Here is a 26,278-nt window from a genome sequence, read left to right as displayed (position 1 = left end):
AAAGGTTTCGTTCCGATCGGTCCATCCAGCTAGGCGTAATCGGCGGGCACACATAGAAAATAATAAAAAAAAAAAAAAAAAAAGAATATATATACTGATCGAATTGAGTAACCTCCTCCTTTTTCGAAGTCGGTTAAAAAACGGTACGGATTCCTCACTTGGGTTCGTCACTCGGACATCATACATCTTCTATGAAAAAAATAAAAAACGAGGTTTTACAATAAGGCAATTTATGGGTTTGCCGCTATAAATACAATTATTGTAATGTGGCTTCATCGCTTGAGAAAGTAGGATTAACTCAAACTAAGAATTGTCGCTGTAGATTTGAGTATCGACGTCAAAATCATATTCTTTGGGATTGTCCAATTATAGAAAATCTTAAGTAAATTCGAGATGTATAATAAAGGAATAGATTCGTGCATGTAAATGTGAATATCATTTTTATTCAATCCATAATTCTAACATGGTCAAAATACGTAAATATTTTTAGACTAAGTAAGCAGACTTAATCTACATCAATCTTAACACAGAACCTTTGGATGAGCTTGCAAATGATAGAGTTTGAACAGTATCTAATATAGTTCTTTATTCTGACATGGAATATGAACATTTTAATGGACACATGCCATTAAATCTCAATCTTCTCAAAAATAGTCGGAACCAACGTTCTATAGAATAATACCAATAGTTTAGACAACAGGTTTCACTGATTCTTGGATTATACTCTTGATATCCATCGATCATCGATGGAATCAGTAAAATGAAACTACAGCTGTTTCATATCTGTTTCCAATTTTTTTTTTATAGTAATCGTGATACCCGCGTAACGACAATACCAGGTATTTACTATTACGTTGTTATACGTTATAAGATGTGCATTTATAATGAAATCCGATTCCTATCGTATTGTGTAACAGGATTCTTGAATAATCAGGTAACTTATATTAAAGAGATCGATAAAAGGTTTACGTGTCCGTCTTCAGTAAAGCTTAGGGTTTATACAACTAATTACAGTAACATTTAAGTTTCAAATTTATATACTGTATATAAATGTTATAGTACAGTGTCGAAGTTTAGATAATAAAATCATGTTATATTTTAAGTACCATTTAAATTATTTTATATTTATATTTTAAATACCATTTAAATTATTTAATCAGTGTTTACTATAGTTAACGACTAGCCATTTTATATTCGGAATATTAATAAATAGTTTATTTAATCGCCTTGTTCGTACTTTAAGCTTTCAATTGATATAAATATTATTTTATAAGATTTTTGTCGTTAATCTTGTTAGATTATCATTGTTTCAAAATCCGGTATTTAACACGCAACAATCTAACATCACTTCGAATGGAAGTTACTTGGAAATTATAATTAGTCATATCTTTTTATTTTGTATAAAATAATGAAAGAGAATATTAACTTATAACTGACAAAGAATATAAAATCTGAACAAATATCAATAAATAAATAAGAAAAGTGTGTGAACGATTTACCTTTTAAACTTTAGGTACAGCTATTCCACTTTTACTTTCTCTATAATAGAACAATAGAATCTGTTCTTCTGCTTTCAACAAAATGGTATATACATAAGTATTGAGAGACATGTAATAAACAACAACTTACACGATAATTCTTGACAATATTAACTGTATACTAAACATTGTTCTCAATGACGCTAATAATTTATGTAAATGTGTACGTGTGACTATGGTGTAAGTTAAGAATTCAGATTTTGGTATCGTTTCAGGTGTCGACTGCTTCAAATTTAAGTTGTTTGTTTCAAGAACTTTATAACCGAATTGCAACTTGAGATATTACCTCAGTGAAATTGTTGATAGTGGAATGGTGACTCAGGAAAGGAATGCGATACGGTTGGGAGTGCACGGTGCTGCTTTTTGCTGAGGCACTAAATCACTAGCATTTCAAACGACTATGACATCAACGACCGCAAAGATGCACCCATAACGAGTCACCGACTTCGCTGAGTTGCTCGAGAAAACAAGATTCTTCGGTGAAATCGCCGATTCAGGAAAGCAAAAGGATGAATTTCTCAAAAAAAGTATATATTGTTCGGCATTTCAAAAGCAACGGTCGCATGCCGTTCGTAAGTGATTGAAAAACAAAATAATTGAATTTTCTTAAGGTAGCCTTACATGATTTCTTAATATGATTTCTGTGTCAATGTAGTTAACCCTCTCTCTTATCGGCAAATAAAGTTAGCAGAAGTTGTTTCAATCATACAACATTTGTATGATGAATACAATCAATAAATTTTGATTTCCCATTACTCGATTTTTTTATTTTCTATTAAAATCATGATTATTTCAACATTTTTTTCGTCAGTACATCATTAATGTAATATGGTACAACCCGAGCGAAGTTAGTACAAGAGAGCAATCTTGAATATTCTTAGAAAATGCTAATTTGAAATTCTGAAATCAACTTATCTGATTTTATCGTTTTTGTTTTAAACTAAAATACTTAGGCGACAGGTCCGCAATTTCTTTGCAAAAGCAATTAATGATATCAGGCAAAAAACAACGTATACAGGCTATTTTTATTACAATATGAGCGAAATTTCTCCATTTAGTATGTTTGTTTCCTTGTTTTGTTTCACTATATCCCCTTTTATATTTAAGTTAAGAGTACTTGCTTGCAGTATAGAGTACTTGCATAATGCAGTAAAAAGCATTTTATAGCAGATTTGTTAATAATTCTGCTCTTACCCCATTGCACATGAAATAAAGTTTCAAAGTATTTTTGACTTCAAGTAACACTCTTACCCCATTTTTGGGGAAAGTGCAGAGTAGTTGACATTTTAAACAATTTTCTATCAAAATCAAAATGTACAAGGAAAATTAAGGTCCTAGTTAATATTAATTAAATAGTAGTAATTGTCCAAAGCGTTCGATACGGCCAGCATTCAGTATTTACATAGCAGACTGAAAATACTTACGATTAAATACCAACGTTAGAAAAACCAGTCTGCACTTACCCCACTTCACCTTAATACTAATTAATAACTGTCCAAATCAGATTTCACGTTCTACAAGAAAACTTTTAAATAATATATTTAAAAATTCTTGAATTGGGCACTATGGGGAAGAATGATGCCCAATTCGTTTATTTGATTTAACGCTCTCCGATTTTCTAGCTGAGAAAAAAAGAAAGTTGATGTTTGTAATGAGTTGATGGGTAATCAATGACACTCAAATATTTGCAAGAACGAATAATTCGATTGTGTGCATCTATCGTTTTCAAAATGATTGAGCAGAATCTTATAAAACATTTAAACGCTTATTTAATTAAATTCAAATAAAAGGATTAGGCCTCTTGCATTTGGTATTGTTTTATTCCAATTTTTATAGTTCAAGGTTATTTCAGGGTCATAACATGCCATTGAACTCATGTTGAAATCAGTCCAAAGTATAGACATATATGTCTTGTATATTTTTAAAAAATATACCGAAGTATACATATGTTCTGTTTAAAAGACAACGATAACCTTCAAAAGACTGTAAAAGAAGTGTTACTTGAAAAATTTTTTCATTCCACTACATTTACCGTCTGGAACAACATAATTTTCTCTGAAGTAATGATGTATTTAGGTTTGTGTAATTTTGGGACGAGGAAGCAAAGAAGCATCATAATAAAGAGTTCAAAAAAATATCAATTAAACAAAGAAAGTAACAGTGAACAAATGTGCTTAATTGACAGTATATAGTTTGTTAAATTTAATAAATAAAAGTTCTTAAAGAAAGCTTACATGTTCCCCGTGATCTGTTCTGTATAGAGAATTTATTGAAATACTAAACATTCCGATAACGTTAACAGAGACACGAATTTCTGGCTCAATCCCATATGAACCACTATCCTCTCGTCGCCTAATTAATTAACTGACTACTAGTATCTGATAGGGTCATCACTGATATCGAATGTGTTTATCGCAAAGAAATGATGAAAATAGGAAATTGATCAGGTCCCTACGGTACCTAACTGTGAACAGTTCACGGAAGATTTTAAAATAACAACTCCGCTTGTTCAAAAACGTTCTGATCGTTTTATTTAATTGTTCTTCAGATACAAATTCGGTCAGCTTAAAAATTTCGGTTAACAATAATAAAAATGTACGCAACCTTCATTTCATCTTTTCACTATAGCAGTTAAGGGATTTAATCAGGGAAATCCACAGAGTTGTTATTTTGACATCTTCCGTGAACTGATCATATCCCTTAGGAATTTAATCTTTATATCATCTCCCTGCGACATGGATAGAAGGAACTTAATATAAAAGCCGATACTGCATAAAGAGTGTTCTTTTAGCTCAAATCATTATGGGTGTATGTTCTGACTTTCAGAAAGCTAATTGTAATGCTGGAAATATTTACAAACATCAGAAGTATTACAAGATGAATTATAATCGAAACTTTTTAATAGTACTAACTGTATATGTTCATTTCCATGAACCAATAGTGTCATGACAGCATTAAAATTTTCAATGGCACAATGCAAGCAACAATTCTGAATGATTCAATGTTTAATAGAAACAGTATAGTGTAGTACAACAAAGGTAAATGATTTAAGAAAAAATGGGAGCTTTTTTATTGTTTTAAAAATGTCTACCGTTACGCGACATACAATTTAAATTTGTTAGAGTGGTAGATACTTATACACAAATGCTAAGTAAATTAAAATATTCTAGTATTATTTAATAATAGTCAATTACAATTAACTGTTTTAAAAAATAAAGAGTGTGTTTTTCATTCAAATATTTTACGAGGTGAAAGTATTCAGTTTAAAGTACTGTTGCATTCGATACTGTTATTTTTGCTTTAACGTACTTGAAAGTGCTGGTAAAACTTTGAAAGCAGCCTCATTTTCAACCTGGTCGATAGATTAATGACATTTGGGAAAACCCAAAGTTGATTTTGAAGTCGGCCTGCGAGCCATGTTTCCGGACGGCGCGCAGTGGCGAAAAACGGCGAAGACATGGAAAAAAGTCAAAAAATGAAAATCGCAATTCTTGAAATCCGTTTAGTGGAACTAGTTTATAAGGAATCTGTGCATAATATTGTCGCACTTTAAATGATTTTATTATTACCATTTCGAAGATATGAGCCTCCAAAGTTGAACATTTTTTAAAGTCAATTTTTCCGGGCAAAGTTTAACATAATGTTGTTCATTACATTTTAAATATTATGTTTGTCCAGTATTATTAGCTTTTTATATGATACATTAGTATTATAATTATGCAAGTTGCACAACAAAATGTTTATTTTTAACACTGATATGGAAAGAGATATAAACCATAGATATATTTAATATTTATGTAAGGTAAAAGTTGTGATCTTCACCTCGGTTCACCTACCAAATAGGCGTAAATGAAAACTGGAAACTTCCTGAATAAGGATCTATACCGATATCTTGCGGTAATTTGCGGTTTTCTGAGTTATTCACATTTATGTTCACGCGCGCGCCCTATTATCATACGTGACAACAGCGGTTTCGAACGTTTTTCAAATATGTCGTCGCTGACCGTTGCAAAATGTCTTGTTTTGTAGGTGAGATTTCAATATCCACACCCATATATATATATTACATATTAGATATTTAAACATTATTAAATAATTTAAAAAATAAAAATTTATTTGCAATTTCTGATAATAAAAAATGAATTTGCTAATGAAAAAAATATTATTATGATAGTTCAAACATTCAAGTTTAAAATGCAAAAAGATTTAATTAATTTCGATAAATAGTTTACGAGATAAAAATTCATACGTACTAGTTAACTAACCGTATTAGTTAACTAACAAATCAAAATTCGATTTTTAACACAAAAAATTAATTTGTAACACTAATATAATCATTATATCTAAAAACATTTAAATAATTTATCTCAGAATCGAAGATATTAGTTTTGTCCACGTTTCGCCGTTTTTCGCCAGTGTGCGTTGGCCTGAACGGCCCCAGGTTTGCCGAAGCACCCCTGTGCACGAAAGGAGATCGCCAGCTAGGCATCGTTTCTAAGAAGCTTACTAATGCTATCTCGCTCGCTCTTACTTCGCTCTTCGATACAAAATAAACTTAACGCTACATTCGCTTTTACAATATAATATTCGTAATTCGCAATGTTTCGCGCAACGAATAACCATGGTTATTTTACATTCACTCACACATAACCCATACTTATACAATTTTCACTTAAAAACTAAATAAACTAAATAATCTACGATAAGTCTTTAACAATTATGTTCATGGCATTTACGCAGACAAAAAAAAAGCTCGGAAGAACTGTCTCACAGTATTCTATACAATTCTCCCCATTCCACTAGAAAGCGTGATATAAAATAATTTTAAGAAAAAAAATACGCCGACTTCGAAATGTACTAAAAAGTATAAAATAATTTCTATTTCCTAATGAAGTAATTTCTATTTCATTCAATCATACAATTACGTAACAGATATGAATGAAACCTATTTACTCGTTAGGTAGTACATTAAATACATTTCAACCTTTTCGGAGGCGGCGCAAAATTAAAAGATTTTTTTGAACATGACAACCTTTGGACAGCCGAACATAGGCAAAGCTTGTATAGCTATTTGTTTTTCTATAAATATAACTCGACAGCACGCCGCGAAGTAGGTGTTAGTGCGTATAGAATGTAACTATGGTCTATCTAGATTCATAGAGTATGCGACGGAAAGACTCGATCGCCGCATATACTATAAAGATAGAGCCCATCTGCCGCAAATTTGGTAATTCCCGCGTCGTGGGCTCCGTTTATAGGTTCTTAGATCCATGGCTTCCACATGCGAACGAAGTCGATTCAATTTCATTTATATCAGAAACGTTGCGAAATGAAGATGCAGTCGTTACATTTACGTATATTACCAGATATATCTATAATGGTTCGTATTCTTTCTCAGGATTTATTAATTTCCAATACGCCATACCACAATCAACTGGTTATTGGCAGCAACGTTTACTGAGGTATTTTTATTTTTCCTCCGAAAAGGTTGAAATGTATTTAATATACTACCTAACGAGTAAATAGGTTTCATTCATATCTGTTACTTAATTGTAAGATTGAATGAAACAGAAATTACTTCATTAGGAAATAGAAATTATTTTATACTTTTTAGTGCATTTCGAAGTCGGCGTATTTCTTTTTCTAAAAATTATTTTTGAACAGTACGGCGTGCACGCGTCTTGTTAACATTTTAGACTCACAATAAACTATTTCTGTTTCATTTTATCAGCTTTTTTCTGTATATTCGTTTCCTATAAAGAGAACAGGTACTTTCTTGAAGAAATCTGATTTTTCGGACTTAAATCTCAATCCATTAAACTTTCAATACTTCGTCGGGCTAATGACCATAGTAGTCAACGCCAACAACAATAACCAATCAATCAATCAATCAACACTTCGTAACATCGAACATTCATATTTTCTATACTAGGTGATACACATCTTATGTTATATTGATTTTATTGCGTTTTTGTTACAATCTCTTGCTAAATCTCTTTTACCAAAACGTCTTGCTAAACTCCCTTACTGAACGAATGCAGTAGTATAAGTGAATCTTGTTGGCTTCTTTAAGTATTAAATCTTTTGTGGAATGCCCACTTTTCATGCAAAAACAACGGCGAGTAAATAGTTAAGTGGTGAATATTGATTACACAATCTAAATGTACATCAATACTTAAATATATTTAATAAATACAAAGGGTTAAGCTAACATTATCGAATTACAATATTTTCGAACGACGAGTTAAATATTACGATTAATGTTTACTATTCGAATGTATTTTGGAATCTGCAGACTTGTTTTTAACGTTGCTTTGGCGATAAGAACTTTTCTAACAACATTTGTGATTGGCACTAATTTTAAAGGAACTTGAGGGATGGAATATGTTAAGATTGCAGCGTGAGACAGTCCGAGCAACTGTCGCTGAAGAATGTGAACTCGGTGACACATGCCGTGCGAAAAATCCTACGATATGACCAAATATAGAATAGTATTCCTACTATTAAACTGTTACAGTTCAATGTAGAAAAACGCTGCTCATCGTCTTGCGAACTCAGAAATCAGTAACGATTTATACAGAAAAGGTGAGTAATCTCTATAAATCAATAAGAAACTGTTTATTCTTATTCAACTAGAGCTGAGTTTCAGTTCTTTAATCACTTCATAATCCGAGTTATTCGAAAAATTTGTTAATATTTTGAGGCTACAATAATACTTAGGACATGTTGTATTACGTAGAAAAACCTTGATAACAATAGGTCAAAACGTCAACCGTCTCTAAAATTGTAAACACTTTTGTAAGTTAGCAACATTTGACTTACCATTGGCTTTTCAGTATTTACAGAAGGCGTTGTATATATCCTTTTTCCATTTACATATAATTTTCGTATGATCTTCGCCGATTTGAGTATGTAATTATCCTAAATCGTTCGTCGGAGAAGAATATACTGTAAACATTTCTTTATATATTAATATGATTGTGCACCTTTCATTTTTGACACCGTATAATGAATGTAAAGCCTGAGCATGACGGTATATCGATTATACATATACATCGATGTCTAATGATTAGACATCGATGTATGATGCGGTTGTTTTTGAATCGAGCGCGAAGAGTGATCGTTTTGAGTTGATTACGAAGACAATTGTAATAAATAATTCATTCATTCGTTATTAAGATTTTGTGAATTACGGTTGTATTCTGAAGATTATTAAATTCTGATATTATTTTTAGTTCTGTGCTTTCATTTTTCGTTATCCTCTTACAATACTTTATTTTTCAAATATTTGATTATTTAAAAAAGTTGAAAAAAATAGTGCCGCAAAGCAAAGTTTAATCTTGTTTTCAAATAACAGTGATCATATATACAATTTGTATTCCCACATATTTCATTCTGTTTAGTTCATTTTTGAATGCAATGGTGGTTTGGTTGACATAGTAATCCAATTACTGTGGGATATATTATATAATGTTCGCAAAAAGTAGATCTTGGAAAACCGACTGGTTCATGTTCTTGCTATACAAATACCTTCGCTACAGACGTCTATGATATGCACTTGAGTCAAAATACTGTTTACTGTCTATCCGAGTAGTATACCAAGATCTTAAAGAATCACCTAACAAAACCTACTACATCATTCAGCCAGTGGCAGAGACAGCGACCCAATCGCGTTCAAAGGAGAACGACGACGATCGATGGAATGTGGATACGCGTGTTGCTCGTGAGACACGGTCAACAGGCAACGAGGAAACACGATCAGTATGGGCTTTTCCTCAACTCGGAATTGCATGGAAGAACCAGTGTAGCTGGTTCACCGGTTAAATACTGTACGTGTCATAATGCAACACCGCCGCGAAGGTCAACCCCACAAATTGTTGTCGTTCGTTCGCCTACCGAGTTATGTACGTGCAAACAGTCCACTAGAATCTTGCTCAAAGATTGATTTCCAAGCTTGGGGCCGACTATTTAAAGCGGTTCATAATTTAAGAGCGCGGGATGAATTAAAAGGTGTCACGTGGTCTGTAATATGCCATGGATGAAGGATTAACCCCTTAATTCCCAGGAGTGGAAATATATTATTTCGCAGACGCACTTTCTACTATAAACGAAACTGAACGTGAATTGGTAATAAAATAAAGATGCATGTATTGTTGTAACAATAAATAATAAAAATGATTGAAACAACACTTTAGCTGGTAATATATTTAATATAATATTATAAATAATTTGAACAAAACTGAATTTGAACAAAACACGCTACAATTCTATTTCGTAAACAGTACTCGCTTGTCAATCGATGTCAGTTAGTCGAATACTTTTATTTTTTCATATTTCAAATCATACTTCCTTTCGTAATCCTCACTCGCAGTTAAAAACAATCTCTCACATGTATTGCTATAAATATTTATTTTACCCACTAATACCTTCTTTTTGTCAAAAGTATTATTTCTTTTATTGTTCATTTATGTGACGTATATAGGGCAAATTTTAATAAAATTGGGTTCCTGAGTAAAACTGAGTTATGTTACTGTTTTTAAAATGGCCTTAAACTGTCCTGCGTTGCAGTTGCAGTATGTATAAGTTAATAGTAAATTAGTACGGCAAGTAGTAAATAGGTAGTATTACAATCGTACTTACGAAGGTTCACTTCGTGTGATTTTGAAGGCTCGAATTTAATTTTTAATAACTTAAAACTTTCATAATTCAAATAAATGTGTTTAGAACAAATTATGTTAATTTTTGCATACTATAGTATAAATAATTAAAAAATCTGCTTTTATTTCATCACGATATTGTTAATAATTAACAATACTTATAGAATTGTATTGTGAACCAAAATAGTTGACAATGAAATTTGATATCTTGTTTTAGACGAAATGCGTATGTTTCAGATTCTAATAAAATTCCTCGCAATTACAAATGACTTAAAACTACAATAACGGAACAAAGAAAATATGTAAATAACTATTTTTTAAGAGGGTGGGAGGGGGAATGGGAGTGAACAGTTACAAGACACCCAGAATCTGGGCTACACTAGGGATTCAGAAAAAAAGGAACAAGAAAATATTGGGTTGTCCGGAAAGTTCGTGCCGATTTTGAGGGGGCTTTGAAACGCAGCTCATTTAAATTTGGTATACATTTATTAAATTATACAGGTGCTATTCAATTCTATAACCTTTCTGCATCTTTCAAGTAACTGGAGAATTCCTTCCAGAACGTCTCAGGTTTTTCGGTGAAAAATTTTTCTAAATAAACTTTCATGCCGCCTACCGAAAATCGGCACGAACATCCCGGATAACCCAATAGAAAGAAGGAGATGAAAACAGAAGAAACCATGTATTTAAAAATATTAATGTTTTTGTTTTATTTTTGATTTCATTTTCTATAATATGGTTACCTTTTTGTAAAAAAATATTGTGCTCTTTTATTATGGAAAACATACTTGATGTCCTAAAATAATTTCTTTCTCAATTTGCACTAGAAAACAGAATAGAATAATTTTTACAACGATATAACAATTATAATTACGAAACGCCTGGGTCATTTGTGCATTATATTACCGATAAGTAGTTCCTAAAATTAGTATTTAATACGATTTTACCCGGGCCAGGGATAAGTTATTCTTTATATTCATTTTTATACTACAAAAGTATAATATACTATAATATAATAAACAATTTATTTTATTGAATCACGATAATAATTTCTGTTTTATATTAATATCAAAGTTATGAGATTTTATCTTTAACTATTGGTATCTTAGATATTTAACTATTGTTTTTCTGTTCGTAGTAAGTAAATGCTTATTTACTAAACCACTTATTTGCATTTATTTTTGCCTATAATGAAAAGCATTCTTTTAATAATACTTCTGTATTAAACAAGTAAGTGGAAAAAAAAATATTTGTAAGGTGAAGTGGGGTAAGTTTGTAAACGGGGCAAGTGCGTATACAGGTTATTTTTATTACAGTATCCATACTGTATATATTATTTATTCATACTATATATATTACAGTATGAAGTACTTAGCTTTTGACTTTGGTAGTGTAACCATTATTTGATTCCAAAGAGATTACTGAATGTAAACACGCGACTAGAATGTAAGAAAAATACACTTTATTTAATTACATGTTCAAAATGTATGCCGCCTTCCATCACGTAATATTCCTGTCTTTTACTTCACATTTCCACTTCTGTAAATCGAGGAATAAGTTAATAAAAATATCATGTGATATATATGTTTTGAATTCGTCTCGATATCCTCTATAGCTGTGAATAAAAAGAAATGTATGTTCCTATTTAAAAAACCCAAGGTGACCTTGACTTTGCCAAGAGAACAAACTGTTTTCAAAATTTGCTTTACTAATATCTATTGTGCACTTCATTCCCTGCAAATATTGTTTTAAACTTTTTTTCGTAAGGTGGCTGCAAGTGGGAGAAAAATCGTGAGTAGCGTTACAGGTAACACTGAGTAGAGCAGTTCGTGAATGTTCAGTCACAACTTCCTATTTTCGCCGCCTCGGCGCCACCTGTCGTGGGCTCTTACTGTCATCGCCGGAAACAGATCCTGCAAACAAGGTCCTTTTTACTGACTGTAGGCACGGAAGTTCAGCGTCCGCTACATACATCTCGTTGTACCAATGATAATCGTCAACACCGTTTCTAATTGCTACGTTTCAAACGTCTAAAAGTTGTTAGAACTGTAGCACAATACACTGCGTTCATCTAAGTTTACACACATGACATATACTCATTGTAATTTATTCGCGACTACAATACTTAGGTTAGTCCGTAAATATAATGTTGACATAGAGAATTAACATTAAAAAATGAAGTAAAAGATTGATGTCCATCTTTCCATTTTTTAGAATACTGAGAACTTGTTTAAAAATGTTTAGCGACCCTGAGTGCACATGCGTATTGTGCAGTGGACAACTACAATCTTCTAAACTACTCCCATTTTAGAAGTATAATCTAGTGTAACGGCTTGGTCGCTACCAAATCTTTTTGGCTGTATTAAATTTTGAGTAGCCAGCTCAGTGCCGAATATTCATGCGGTGACTGTTTCCGAAAATCTAAGTTTTTCCCGTTTTGGGCGCGTGATTGGCATGAATTTTCAACTTTTCTGGAATTTCCACTTTCGCCAAATCTTTTAGCACCCTTTTTGGCGTGCTCTCTGCGCACTATTTACTTTCATCCTATCGGTATCCACTAAACCAATACTGTAGTTTCTGTCCGTATAGGCAATCCTTCAGTCATCTCATAAGCGTACTACCTCTAGCAAGTATCATCTCATTTTAATTATGTTTCACGCTGAATCCCGAAAAGAGGTTACCGACGTTTTTAAGACACCGATAGTAAGTATGGAAATCTGAAGATGAGCATCTTCTACTGTTTTATAGATGCCCCGGACAAGCAGCTCTACAGGGTGTCTCACAATTAGTGTAGGTCCCTGAAATGGAGACTAGCTGACGTGATTCTGAATAGGATTTCCCTTTGCAAAAATGGGGTTTGGGGCTTCGTTTGTGAATTACTAAGGAAAAACACGTACCAATCAGAGCGCGAGGATTACACGCGCCGAGAAGCGGGAGCAACAACTTCGAGCTTAGCGGCTTAGCGCGAACATGATCAAGCGCTTTTGCTTCGAAACAGTCTAATAAAAAGTCTTTACGTCAAAAATTCAGTTAAATACCGAACAAAATAATTAAAAATAGTGTTCATTTATTCATTTTTCATGAATATAAATTAAGCAAATTTCTTGTTTAAAAATAATCCTGTTCCAGTAAAAGTGTGTTCTCGTGACTTCATCGATCTTGACCTTTCAGACAAAGACACACTGCACAATATCTGATGTCACAGCTAGGTTAGTAAACTCATTTCACTTCACTGTCACTTCGAATTGTCATTTCTAACTGGAATATTCTCCTGCCACTATTCACTAATTTATTAGTGAAATAACGACAGATAAAGAACGCGAATGAAAACGCTTGAACGATTCATAAATAATTTTAGCAACTTTTTATTTTCTTTTTGATGTTGAACACCTGACAATCTCTCCTAAACTGCCGAACGCAAAGCGATGAACATCTTCGATGAAAAAATTTAGACAACAGTCTCTTGTGACAAGGACGTTTGGCACTCGAACGAAAGTGAGAGTATGCCTTTCTTTAGAAAAAGGCGAAAACCATATTTGCCTTTTAGAAAGGAAAATAGACAACGGTTGTCTCAGACGCCTATGGAGCGACCGTCCAGCGAGCAAAATGGCGCCGCTTAATTGTTTTAAGATTCTTTGACTCGACGGTACGAACGGCCGAAGACGTTGTCCAGAACTCTCACTTTCTCTAGGTTCGAAATATTTGGAGTCACAATTGGCAGTTTAGGACAGAACGTTCAAAGAGAAACGTTGAAGGAAAAAAATCACATAAGTTATTTTCGGATAATCGTTCACCCGTTTTCGCTTGTTTATCCATCGTTATTACGTTGAAAAGTGGCAAAAAAATATTACAGTGAAAAGTGATAATATAAAATGATAGTGAAGTGAACCGGCTACGATATCAACCATTGTGGGTTGCGTATTATTTTCATGAATAGTTACGATCGATAGAACAATCTAGTTATGAGGATCCATTCTCAATCAAGCAAGATTATTTTTAAACAATTGGGGAGTCTTATTGTAATGGTCTATAAGTTTCATGTAAATTTAAAATTACAGAAATTTCATATACAGTAAATATTCGATATCTGCACAAATGACGTGTATGATATGTACACCAAAGTTATCCCCACGACTGGGGGGAAGACCCCCCTAGACGCTGAGAAGCTCGATCGCCGAAAAATGTAACATGATCTGGGTAGGGGTATATCCGTGAAGCAATACATACATATACAAATATAAAACTTTTTTATCTTTGATTTTCTCGATATTCAACTTTTACCAATAGATTCTTCATATTTTCCTGATTAAAATGAGACCAAATACGATATCATTTGCAGTAAAGGGTATAGCCGGATAAGGTAGTCAAATGTGCCCTTGAGTCGAATTAGAAACCCAATTCGTCAGTCGGTAGCATATCCAAAAAAAAACATCTCACACCAAGTTTCAACTCCCTATCTCATCTGTGGGGGTAGTAAAATGGAAAAAACGAAATTCCGGTTTTTGGCCTTTTTTGCCTACTTAATTTCGTACAAAAATTCTGAAAAAATTCTAAAACATTGGGGTCTAGATAGCGCATATTATAGAATTTTTTCAGATTTTTTGATTGCAAATTGTAGTCGTCAAAAATCAAAAACCGAAAAAAAATCCGATTTTTTAGTGAAGATGTCGGAGCACTACTTTTATATTAATGTGGAAGTTAGATATTAGTACAACTATTATTCTCTAATTTTTTCAGATTTTTCGGTGAAGTGCGCCGTAGTTAAAAAAATCAAAAACCGATTTTTTCGCACGAAAAACAAACTTCTGCTTTGAATTTTTATATCATTTTCCCATAAAAGATGCATTAAGTAATTTTAACCAGTTAACTGTGGAATTTAGTTTCAAAAAATCAGCACAGGGTGCGGAATTAAAAACAAGCAACGACGTGTATACACGTCGAACGCAGGGAAAATGGTATTATTATACACTTTACGAAAAACGAGAAAGGATTACATTTATATTCATTAAAAAAACTAACAATTAGTTTCTGAATACGTTATTCAAACGCGCCGCAGTAGAAATTTGGTTCGACGTGTATACACGTCGAACGCACTTAACTGGTTAAGAGGATTCACGTTCACACAATTGATTTATGGATTACAACAATGAAATTAACTTAATTAATTAGTTTTATGGTACGTTCTTTATATACTTAAATGTTTGAAGGTTTTTCAACGACATCTTCACTAAAAAATCGCATTTTTTCAGATTTTTTTTCAGTTTTTGATTTTTCACGACTACAATTTGCGATCAAAAAATCTAGAAAAATTCTATAATATGCGCTATCTAGACCCCAATGTTTTAGAATTTTTCAGAATTTTTGTACCAAATTAAATAGGCAAAAAGGGCCAAAAACCGGAATTTCGTTTTTTCCCTTTTACTACCCCCACGGATGAGATAGGGGGTTGAAACTTGGTGTGAGATGTTTTTTCGGGATATGCTACCGATTGACGAATTGGGTTTCTAATTCGACTCAAGGGCACATTTGACTACCTTATCCGGCTATACCCTTTAGTGGTTTAATTGACGATAAAAGTTTCTAACGCAGCGGAGGATAGCGAGTGAAGAAGAAAGAGACATTGCAATCATAGCAGTCGGCAAAAATCAAAAGTCTGTTCAATTTTTGCAATTTTTAAGCGTTGCTAACTTTTTTATTTTTTATCCATTTTTTTATTCAACTTTCTCCATCATATTCGTGACATTTTCCTGACTAACAATAAGATGAAACCAGGCACGACGTAATTTGAGTTATATTTACTTGCAATATCTTATTGAAGTAAAGACATCGATGTACGCGTAACATTTGAAATTACAAGTAAATATGTCCCGAAGTATACCGTGTTTGGTCTCATTTTTATGCGAAAAATGTTACAAATATGATGGAAAAATTTTAAACAAAAAAAATAAATAAAAAATAAAAAAGTTTTATTCTTGCATTAGGAGTGTCCTACCGATAGATCACTGTTTGTTTGCGTTCAGTCTCCTTCGCTCGAAATGTAGGACCTGTACGATATTGACATCAGTTCGGACCCGAGAGATGTGCAGATATCGAATATTTACTATACTCAACTTCTGTTAATTGCACATGACTAATTCGGTTCCCTATTCATGAGAAATGAATAAGTAAACATTATTTGTCATTGTTCTATTCATTATTTAACTGAGAATTGCCATAAGGGCTTTTTATTAAACGTTTTAACTGTCCCGACGCATAGGCGCTTGATCACGTCCGCGCTCAGCCTCTATGCTCGAAGCTATCGCTGCCGCTTTTCGACGCGTGTAATCCCTGCGCTCTGATTGGTCCGTATTTTTACTTAATAATTCAAAAACGAAGCTTCAAACTCCAATTTTGCAAGGAGAAATCTTGTTCAGAATTACGTCCTATACCACCCCTTTCCGGGAGTTATACGAGTTGTGTGACATTCTGCATACATATACATACAATAACTGAATAATTGTGCACTCCGCTGTAGTTTCTTGACGACTGCCTGCTTCCTGGCTTTTTTCCCGTTCTTGATGTATAGGAAAAGTACCATAAGAGAACAGATCAGTTTTATTTGTTGAACCCTCTTCAACTGTAGCGACATTTGCGTAAGTGTATATACAGATATATGTAACTCGGTATAATTTACAACAGCGTGTGGAAATTCGTACGTTTGCTCTCACATAAGTTCAGTGACACTAAAGTCCGTTATATAGCATGTACGCGTTGCTGACAATTTTGACGGCCATCAAGTTCTTTAACGATTGAAACAAATGATCGTTCATTGGCAAAAGTTCGACAACGCATCTGTAAATGTATTTAATATACTACCTAACGAGTAAATAGGTTTCATTCATATCTGTTACGTAATTGTATGATTGAATGAAATAGAAATTACTTCATTAGGAAATAGAAATTATTTTATACTTTTTAGTGCATTTCAAAGTCGGCGTATTTCTTTTTCTAAAAATTATTTTATTTCACGCTTTTTATCGGCCGGCAAGACGTGTTTGTAGAAACAGTAGAAAATCGGCGACTGCATGTTGACTCATACACCACCAGAGACACGGAGGCATACGTAGAATTCAATATATTAGTAACAATAGTTTTTCGCTAATAACTCGAAAACTAAAGCTTTCCCTTAATTGCGGATAAGGAAAAAGTTGTTCAGAATCGTGCCCCTGATAACATATTAAAAGGACATTAAAATCGTCCAAAGTTGATTTCAAAAGTTAACAACAATTTTCGCTAATATCTTGAAAACAAAAGCTTTCCGCGAAATTTGTATATGAACAAAATTGTTCAGAATCATGTCCTTGATCAGATATTAAAATCACACTAAACTCGAGAAAAGTTTATTTCAAAAGTTGCCGATTTTTTTGCAATAACAATAGTTTGCAATTAAAAAATGAAACATTTTTTGATAGTGGTACCAATGGGGAGTCAGAACCTATCAGATGCAAAAGGTTTCGTTCTGATCGGTCCACCTAGCTAGGCGTAATCGATGAAAATACATAGAGAAAAAAAAAAAAATATACTGATCGAATTGAGTAACCTCCTCCTTTTTCGAAGTCGGTTAAAAATACAGTATTTTCTCCGTAAATGTTAAAATTCTATCCCCACTACTGGGGGTATCCCCCTTGAAATCAATCAAGAATGAAATACGATCAGTCGCCAAAACGACGAGGATCGAATATCGGTGAGACACATACTAATGCAAGCAAAGGAAAAGATTGCAACTTTCTTATTTCTTGTTATTTTTTCATGAAACTTTTCCTGTCGTTTTCGTCTCGTTTTTCTGATTAAAATGATACCAAACACAATATGATTACGATCGTAATTACTTATGTAACCAGCCAGAAAAGTTTCGGACTTTCACACTTACGGCAGAGATACGAATTCCTCCTAACGACTTGCTATACAAGTAATTATGATTTTAATTATATCGTGTTTGGGACCATTTTAACCAGAAAAACGAGACGAATACGATAATCAAATAGAAAATAGAAATTAACGAACAGTCGACATAGGCCATCCGCTCTTTGTCATTGCACTTCCCCTTCCTCAGGGAACTTCGCTGGGCCCAAATGCCCTAAACAGCCACGCTGACGGGGGTGTCCTCAAGACAGGATCGTGTCAATGAAGACACTCTTGTATTGACTTTCGTCGTGAAAACGTCAGTAAAGAATCACAGTCATTTACGTTAAAATCGCCCACAAATTATTGATACCCTATCAATAACCTTTCCTGATGTATATCCTACACAAAGTTTCATTCACGAAAAACCAAAAATAAAGAATTTTGATTTTTGAATTTAAAAGACAGAACCCGCACGAGCCTTTCATGTTTGCCGAACCTCTGTCCCTCTTTGTCTTTTGTGTTGCTGTCTTTTTCTATGTTTGGCTCACTACAAGGAATGTAGTACATACCTATTCCATAAATGTTATAATCGAGACCGGCAGTTGTAACATTTACGGAGAGAATACTGTATAAGTACAGGTAACCCTCCTATAACACGATAGATAGGTTCCTAGAAAGTGCCGTGTTGTGTGAAACCGTGTTGTATGAGACCCAGAGACAGTACAAAAAGAGGGGTTACGTTCCAAAGACTTATTAAAAACAAATATTTTTGCGTGATCGTTTCTAAAGTACCCTTCGGAAAAAACCGTGTTTATGATCGAAAAGTAGCCGTTGAGAATGAAGCGAAAATTAACTCTAAATTTATGGCAAGACATGTAGTAAAATTAATAACTGGAAAAACCCGAAATATTTTGATTCAAAAAACGGCTGTCTAACGGACTGATTATAAATAAACTTTCGGAATCCTCACCCAGATGTACCGTCGTACAGAACAGCCGATCAGCAGCGTGAGACACTTTTGTTTTAGAAAAGTGAGACACTTTTGTTTTAAAGAAATACCTACTTTCCGCAATATTATATCTTTTAGGCGGCAAGCCTCGCCGCGGCTGTAGGAGTACATTGTTGTACAAAGGTTTTCGCAATTTTCTTATTGTGTTAGAGCGAAACCCTGTTATAGGATGCCGTGTTGTCGGAGGGTTTCCGCAATTTATGAATCGTGTTATAGCGAAACCGTGTTATAAGATGCCGTGTTGTAGGAGGGCTACCTGTATTTATGATTAAATGAGTAAACAAATTCTCAGTAACATAGGCGACAGATCTGTATGAAAGTACGGATAATCAATAATCATCATATTATTGACGACATTAAATTAGCACTTTCCATTAACTTAATTGCTATTTCCTTTTCGCGATGAGATTTTCTTATACACATATTGAAGCGAATATGAAATAAAATTTGAAAGATTGAAATGAATTAAACGGCTGTAGGAAATTTTCAATGAACATCAAACGAATATTAAATAAAATTAAAAATATTTAAACAAATCTAACGGCCGTAGGAAATTTTTAGTGACTCTAAAATCGAAGTTGAAAATAAAAACACGGTGTTATAGGAAATTTATATGCATTATTAATTATTACAGACGATTAATTTTTAGTTAAGTTTCACAATTATGTTGTAACATACGATAATAAAAAAGAATAAAAATAAGTGAACTGAAAAAATACAAATCGGGCTTATAAATGAACAAACGCTGATTAAGAGAAAATGTAAGAAATACGGACGATTTAACAATTTCTTAAGAAAACAATTAATTTAGTGTATATCAGAAAATGCAGAAAGTTATTACTGTACATTTGCAGTTTAATATAACCATGTTATGCTTCGATTACGATGTAAAGTAAATATTAAGCGTGCGTTCACTCGTAGTATTATAACATATACAAATATTTCAGTTATGAAATTGTGCAAATGCGAAGGGTTACAAAAATGCGTATTAAAGCGAGCGAAAGGAAAATAGCTAGAGAAATCACGTGATATGATTGACGAGCACTTATTCTTAGACACGTAATTTTTTTCGACAAAAGAACAAAGAGCGCATGCAAATCATACTATGTGATGGACAACCTAACCTTAACTCTACAAGCTAATGACACCTTTCACCAGCTGGCAAATAAATTCATGTCTCTTCAGTTACTTTATCCAAAGCCTAATCGTTGACGATACTTTTGCAATAATTTGAAATTCCACATCTGAACGTCAAATATATGTATAAAAGGCCTAATCTATGAGACCGTTCATATTACCTACCAAATCAGTATAATTGTGTTTGAACAAAAATGCAAAATTCTTTAAAAAAAAGTATAAGTACATGTTAATTATAGAATTAATTTATATGATAAATAATATAATTTTATAATAAAATCAATGTTATAATCTAATGAATATCGCTTGTATAATAAAGCATAACAAGTCCATTGTGACGTCAGCACTGTATTGCATTTACAAGATAGTGTTGAGTTTTGAGATAGTGTTAAACTGATAATTGATCTAATTAATTCATGTTCAAAATAGTTAACTTTTAGAATACTATTCTCATCTAATACAACTTAACATGTTTTATAATGTAATTAAAAAATATGTCAGAGAATAACTGCCATGAATTATAAAACATACTATGCTGGGCTAGGTTAGTTTATATCGATACTTCTCCAAATATTTTTCTGTTAATAACTTTGTAATAAATAACTAGCAACGATTATAAAGGAAAGTTATTTAGAATAATAACGTCGACGGCATATGTCAAGGACAAGATCGTTGGAGCTGGTTCCCCTTTTACCAATATTTACAAACTTCTATAAGTTTTCATAAATAGATAGAAAAGCTATTTGGATTTGTGGCGTAAGTACATTTAAATATTCATATTTTAAGGGGTTATTTGCATCAATGTGTCCCGTTATATCGGGAATCAGCAGCGAATAAACACCTGAGGTGATGTACGTGAAATGAATACAATCGTGTTTGTGGCGAAATACTTTATTATTGACAATAGCGCGATGCGATAACTCTGATGGACGAAAAAACATTTTCGGACGAAGGAGAAAACTCTCTCCTTTTTTAGGAAGTCCCGAGTGGAAAGGGCCGAGGGCCTCTTAGACCCGCCGAGCCAGCGCAAAATTATTTACAACTTAATGACTCTATTGACTCGACGGGTCAAAAGGTCTCTGACAAAATCCAGACCTCGCTTCCCACTCGGAACTTTCCCTGTCGCCACACACCCTTCACGTTGTAGTTTATTGTTAGTGGAGCACTTCTAATAAAACGTAGTCTACATTACATCTTTCATTGCACCGACTAATTAGCAATATCGAATTATAGCCAAGTCGTAATAGGTAATTAAATCTTTTATCAAGTCGTCACGAAATTTTCCAGAACTCTTACCACCGAACCCTATATGTTTTGTTCTTAGCAATTCTTAGTTAAGAACGCAAGCGTTTTTTGACAAGCCTAATGAACACATTTTTAATTTCAAGCTCATCACCATACAGTTTACTATCTAAGATTGCTTTGCAAGTTTTTGTATCTCCATAATCGATATCGAAATAGACATCGTTTTTATTTTTCTAGTTATGAATCAAAAAAAAAAAATGGATTTGACGATCAAATCTATGAACTTACAGAAGTTTTTCCATTACTCTAAACAATAATGAATAACCTCTCGTGCTCCATGTTCTATTATTCGAATCACTAAAATGTAATCGTTAATTTCTCAGTTCGTAGAGTTAAGTTAAGCACGGCTCTAGTGGCAATCAAAATGTATTCTGAGCACGTACATAGTAAAACTTATTGTTAGTTGGGCGGAATTAACTAAAATTCATTACATTAACAAAAAAATATTAATGGGTCATTCCACACCAAATCGATCACTTTTGGAAGTCACCATCTCCGATTTTGCTCTAATCGAGATATGTTGTAGTCCATGTGAAATTAGGGGGGGGGGGGGAGGAGGAGGGTTAAGTCATCATTTTGCCAGTTTCGAATTTGTTAATGAATGACAAGTCGTCAAGTTTGCAATTTTTGCCCATTTTGGCGAAAATGGGGTCCACTTGGGAATTTTTTTCTCAGAAACTACTGAACCAATTTAGCTAAATTTTTTTTTGTTTTATTCGTGAAGGCTTGAACTATTTTGAAATATTTTTTTTAACTTTGTCAATTTGTTATAAAATGTTGAAAAATTTAAACAAATTCTTTTTTTGCGTTTTTCTCAATGAGGGGCGTAAGGGGTTAAAATTAAAAAAAAATATGTTCATATTCTTTGAAGCTTCCCCTTTAAAATGAGCCCTTCAGAACGATGGAACCTTGAAAATTGACGTCTACAAGCTGGAAAAGGACGCGGGGTACCCCCATTTCAGGTAGGCGAGTCGCGTATTCAGCTATTATGATCGGTTGTTTTATATCACTGACCAAAACTACACAAGAAGACATCGTACGCAATTAAATGACTCTGTTGGTGCAACAAAGCAGTCTATTGAGGATCTTTTGTTCAATGAAAGAAAAAATGAATCAAATGCTAATTATTACAATCTGTAATTGCTATTAAAGGTTTACGAATATCAGTTCACAAAAGTACACTACAACAATGTAGCCTTTATCGATAAAAAAAATTTAGTATATCCATTTCATATTGCTTTTGCGTGAATATTTTAGATTTAGATCTATTTTAGATCATGATCAATCAGCCAGAGGTGACACCGAATAAAAAAACTGTTCAATAAAATAATGTTCAAGGAACGGTCAAAGATCGCTCCAGAACTTCTCAGAACGTTCCTATAATCGTGCTTTTGTTTTATATTTGACGAACGATATCCCGACGTGCTTCCCTTCCGTTTGTGTACTTCCCGCCTCGTTGGCCGCGGGGAGAGTGGTGCGGCGCGGAGGGGCAGCCGCGAGACATCTTGAAATTTCGAGTAATACAATAGTTCTGGAGAATTCTTGGAAACCTATTATAAAAGGAGGTGTAATCGCGATCGCGAGTACAGTACGTAAACAGAAGCGAGCAAGTAAACTTCAAAGGTCTTTTTTGTGAAATTATATTCTTTAAATACATTTAAAATTCTCTTGGAAATACAATCTTTTATTCTTCCAACCCGTGCTAACGAATAACGAGTAGCTTCGTTCGTGCAGACCGGCAAATTTCTTTTTAACCGACTTCGAAAAAGGAGGAGGTTACTCAAATCGATCAGTATATGTTTTTTTTTCTTTTTTTTTTCTATGTATGTCCGCCGATTACGCCTAGCTGGATGGACCGATCGGAACGAAACCTTTTGCATCTGGTAGGTTCTGACGTCCCATTGGTACCATTATCAAAAAATTTTTCATTTTTTAATTGCAAACTATTGTTATTGCAAAAAAATCGGCAACTTTTGAAATAAACTTTTCTCGAATTTAGTGTGCTTTTAATATCTGATCAAGGACATGATTCTGAACAATTTTGTTCATATACAAATTTCGCGGAAAGCTTTTGTTTTCAAGATATTAGCGAAAATTGTTGTTAACTTTTGAAATCAACTTTGGATGATTTTAATGTCCTTTTAATATGTTATCAGGGGCACGATTCTGAACAACTTTTTCCTTATCCGCAATTAAGGGAAAGCTTTAGTTTTCGAGTTATTAGCGAAAAACTATTGTTACTAATATATTGAATTCTACGTATGCCTCCGTGTCTCTGGTGGTGTATGAGTCAACATGCAGTCGCCGATTTTCTACTGTTTCTACAAACACGTCTTGCCGGCCGATAAAAAGCGTGAAATAAAATAATTTTGAGAAAAAGAAATACGCCGACTTCGAAATGCACTAAAAAGTATAAAATAATTTCTATTTCCTAATGAAGTAATTTCTATTTCATTCAATCATACAATTACGTGACAGATATGAATGAAACCTATTTACTCGTTAGGTAATATATTAAATACATTTCAACCTTTTCGGAGGCGGCACATAATTAAAAATACCTTAGTAAACGTTGCTGCCAATAACCAGTTGATTGTGGTATGGCGTATTGGAAATTAATAAATCCTGAGGAAGAATACGAACCATTATAGATATATCTGGTAATATACATAAATGTAACGACTGCATCATTATTTCGCAACGTTTCTGATATAAATGAAATTGAATCGACTTCGTTTGCATGTGGAAGCCATGTATCTAAGAACCTATAAATGGAGCCCACGACGCGGGAATTACCAAATTTGCGGCAGATGGGCTCTATCTTTATAGAATATGCGGCGATCGAATCTTTCCGTCGCATACTCTATAAATCTAAATAGACCATAATTACATTCTATACGCAGTAACACCTATTTCGCAGCGTGCTGTCGAGTTATATGTATAGAAAAAAAAATAGCTATACAAACTTTGCCTATGTTCGGCTGTCCAAAGGTTAACATGTTCAAGATAATCTTTTAATTTTGCGCCGCCTCCGAAAAGGTTGAAATGTATTTAATATACTACCTAACGAGTAAATAGGTTTCATTCATATCTGTTACGTAATTATATGATTGAATGAAATAGAAATTACTTCATTAGGAAATAGAAATTATTTTATACTTTTTAGTGCATTTCGAAGTCAGCGTATTTTTTTTCTAAAAATTATTTTTCGGGCAGACAGTTTGTACTCGAGCTATTTTTCTATCGAGCAAATTCCCCGAACAAATAATTAATGTCATTGAATCTGATTTTTGTAAACTGATATGTCTATATAATATAGGTGGTATCGAAAAGACCTTCATTATCAGTTTATTACTTACTGTATTTAGTTATTATAACTAGCAGATGTGTAGTATGACTTTATTTAATCATTTAAAGTTTTTCTAACTTAAAAGTTATTTCGTTCTTCTTACATTACGTAAAATTATATCGGTTTCATAAAACAACAATGTTTTATGCGTTAAATATGGATGGGTCATTAATAGTCAATATATTGTTGTGACGTGAAACCAGCTCGCGATTGATGCAGTGAAGCTAGTCCTTGCGACGTGAAACAGCTCACGATTGATGCAGTGAAGCTAGTCCTGGCTACGAATTGAAGAGGTCCGCGGATGTCGTCAGGCGGGACGAGCGGATCGAGTGGCCAGGGCTTCCGGTAGCTGGGAGCAACCGCGATGTTTGAATATCAGAACTTCGCCAGACTTTGAAAGATACAGACGTCCGAACACTTTGTTGATTTCAATAAATTGTTTGAATTCTCGTTATTTTAAGTTTGTGTGTTTTAATCTATAATGGCAACTCGCGAGGAAACACTTCAGCGCAACGATGTTATAAAAAAATCTGCAATATCCCCAAAACCGCAAATTTCAAACTCGATGAATCTCGTTGACTGCTGCCTAATGACTGTCCTTCCCTTCAACTGTGACCATTAACTGCTAATTCTTTTGATTCTGACCGTGTAACTGCTACTTCCCTATACATATAAGGATTCAATAATCAATTTTAGCATGCATACAAGGTGAAAAAAAGATACCAATTATTATTATTTATGTGACGTATTAGTTTGTACTTATAATTAATAATAAAGCCATTATAAGTATTGGTAAACAGGTCGTTTCGATTTTTACACCATGAGAAGATGTTCTATGGTTAATTTAATTCGATGGAGTAACCGGATAGTGGGAAACTTAACTGTTCACTAAGCATTCTCCAGACAAAAGTAATATCGATTTTTACAGTATTAAATATCCTTCTTTTGCTGAAACTTCGGTTTCGGGATATTTCTTAACAATTCTCAAAATACGATTCTCCATATTGAATGTCAATACAGACGTAGTTACTGTGCGAAACTGAGGAGAATATAGTAAATCTGTACCTTACTACACATGCTACACATGCCTACAACGGCACATGAATCTACAATCGAATGACATTATGCATCTGTATTCTCTTCAATTCGCAATAGTAGGTCGGTCAGCGTAGTAGATAGTTGAAAAAATGTAGATAACGAAAATAGTAACAAAAACTTAAAAAATTGTTAAATAAGAAACAAGTTATTTTAAATTCTTCGATGAAATAATTTTAAAGAATGTATTACTTTGTAACATATTTTTTTAACAAATGGAATTTTTGCAAATCTTTTTCCACCATCAAATTAGTGATTCAAAAACATAGACATCATGAATTCATGGAACTCTCTGCCTATATTA

The sequence above is a fragment of the Megachile rotundata genome, chromosome 4, assembly GCF_050947335.1.
Source record: "Megachile rotundata isolate GNS110a chromosome 4, iyMegRotu1, whole genome shotgun sequence".
Lineage (NCBI taxonomy): Eukaryota > Metazoa > Arthropoda > Insecta > Hymenoptera > Megachilidae > Megachile > Megachile rotundata.
Note: the sequence above shows the minus strand (reverse complement) of the source record.